The sequence below is a fragment of the Macadamia integrifolia genome, unplaced genomic scaffold, assembly GCF_013358625.1.
Source record: "Macadamia integrifolia cultivar HAES 741 unplaced genomic scaffold, SCU_Mint_v3 scaffold359, whole genome shotgun sequence".
Classification (NCBI taxonomy): Eukaryota; Viridiplantae; Streptophyta; class Magnoliopsida; order Proteales; family Proteaceae; genus Macadamia; species Macadamia integrifolia.
Genome location: NW_024869631.1, coordinates 43,623 through 46,240, shown reverse-complemented (window position 1 = coordinate 46,240; position 2,618 = coordinate 43,623). Strand labels below are relative to the sequence as shown.

General features: G+C 38.2%; 1 protein-coding gene across 1 annotated transcript in view; it reads right to left on the bottom strand.

The window, feature by feature from the left end:
• The window catches only part of LOC122068224 (serine/threonine-protein kinase PBL27-like), a 107,085-nt gene that overhangs the window by 60,880 nt on the left and 43,587 nt on the right, over positions 1 to 2,618 (bottom strand). The gene's annotated exons all lie outside the window — the stretch shown is intronic.

Genomic DNA, 2,618 nt, shown 5'->3' with positions numbered 1-2,618 from the left:
AAAAAAAAACGCTAGAAGAAGAATGAATTGTCCCCCCTCCTCTTACATAAGTTGTATTTATAGGGAATAGGGAGGTAGGGTAACAAACTTCTCTTTCCTAAAAGGGAGAAACCCATAATTGGTAGTGAGATCTTTTGAGACCAAAAGTGCTAAGGTGGAGGAGAGAGAAGAGAAATAAACTTGAAGAAATTTTCTATAATTTTTTTTTTGCTTATTTTCTTTCCTTTTTTTTTTTAATTTATTTGTCTCTTCTTTTTCTCCCTCCAAGGGAAGATTCTCCTTCTTGCTTTGTGTGATATGGATAATCTTTTGGTGATGATGTGGACTCCAAAAAAAGACAACCATGAGATTTGAACTTTAGACCTCCTGGTGAGCAAGGGGATTTTACACACTATAGCTCACCAACTACACTAGGTAGTTGTTGTTGGAGAGATATAGCGCCCAATAATGCTTAAAGTCTTTAAAATACAAAACTGCAAAGAGAGAGTAAAACCCAAGGTAGCTCCATTCTAAATATATAAAATGCATGTTTTATTACCCTAGATTTCTCACATAAATGTGTTCATCATTCACCCACTTCAATTAGCTTAGATTTAGTGGGCTTAGTGGGTCAATTAAGATAGGGTTACACAATGTACCCAAATTCCCTAAAGTTCAAGTCTAGGTTAAGCTATATTAGGGAATTTTAGTTAAGGGTTTATGTTGTGACCACCAATAGCTTATGTGGCCACTCCAAGTCACCATTCATATGCTTAATTTCATTTTTCCTAACCAAATTTTGGGTTTGAATGCTGAGATATAGAGGATTTAGGAAAAGTCCACTAATTTTAGGGTTTGGTTACCCAATTTAGGAAATTTTAAGTGGAAATTTCATAAAGGAAAGTTCATAGACTCAAATTGAGTCACTAGCCTTGCTAGGGTAAGTCTCCTACACCAAACCCCCTCCCAATTGGTAGTCTTGACAAGTGGGAAGGCGGATTTTAGGAAATTTGGGCAATTTCTCCATTTCTAGGTTTTGTGTTGTCCAAATTGGGGGTTATGAGATGGGGCTTTCTATGGAGGAGGTCCATACACCCAATGTGAGTGGCCAATCTTGCTAACTAGGTACCCCACACCAAATCCCCCTATCGATTTGTGCATTGGGTAAGTGGGTAGGTAGATTTTGGTTAGGGTTCTCCAATTTACCTAATGGAGATGAGGAATGAGAGAGAGAGAGAGAGAGAGAGAGAGAGAGTAGCATATGGAGGTGAGTAGAGTGACTAGAACTTACCTTAGTTAGTAGGATCCTTGCTCCCCCTTTCTTTACTCCCTTGCTCTACCTCTCCTTCTTCGTGCTCTTACTTTGGTAGGTGGAGAAATGAATGGGATAGCCACTTAAGTTGACTTAAGTTGTCTAAGGGCTGATTGGGAGAAAAATGGGTTTTTACTCATTATTGGGTTAATCCATCATTTGGCACTAACCGGCCCACCTCGAGGTATCCCGATACACTAATCCATCCCCCAGTAGGTTTTACTAGCCAATAGAGGTGGTTTGAGGTTTACAGGTGTGAGGACCCAAGCCCCACGACCAAATAATCTCGGTTTTGGCCTGTATATATTCATCAGAGGCATTCATTGATTGAGGCTGAATTGGTCCCCATTGTGTGGAAATGGATCCTTAAGTTGAGCGGTGCCTTCCCAAGCTATTTCCAGTGGGGCCCTACCTCTTGTACATTTTACTGTTAATTCTCGTGCATTTTCCCCATGAGGTGTCAAGGTTTGACTAACCTTTTCTTCTGTGTTTGGAACCCCTTCCAATTATTGAGGCATGAGTAGTAGGTGCAAGTGGGGTCGTCCTTTCCTTCCCAGAAAAATACAACTGCTACCCATTATTCATTGATACTGATGCTCTCCTGTGCCTCACCTGCACAGTTATAAGAGGGAATTTTAGGACACGGGTATAACAACAAGGCTTGTTGGGGCCGTTTCTACCAAAAATAAAAAAACTGTTAGAGACTTTCCTCAAAACCTCTTCCCATCCCTACAGTCTCTATTAGATCAATTGCTATCTTTCTTCTCTGCTCTCTCTGCAATAACCTTTCATTTTCTCTATTTAGGATTCTCTCTTCTGCATTTAATATTTGAAAAGTTTTAGTAATTATGATTAAAGAAAGAAAAAATGGATAGAAATAGATGAGATTGGTCTATGGTTATAAACAACAACACATCTTTGCCTTATCCTAACTAAATGGGGTCGGCTTGGTTTATGGTTATAAATTAAGGGACAAATAATATAATTCCATATAAAAAATAATAATAAAATATTAAATGAGGTGGCAAGAGGGATTAAGGCTTTCATAACCATCCCTATTATTTCCCAATCCCCAAATAATGGTCGTACGATTTGATTCCTAATTATTCGATATTTCTTAGAACCTCCCCCTCTACAAAATAATTATGGAGAGATTTACAAAATTAAACATGGAGAGAGAGAGAGAGAGAGAGAGAGAGAGATAATTATGGAGAGTGGGGAGGGAGATAAGTGAGAGGATAAGTGAGACAATTTTTTAAATAATTATGGAGAGATTTAAAAAATTAATATGGAGAGAGAGAGAGAGAGAGTTTTTTTTTTTTTTTTT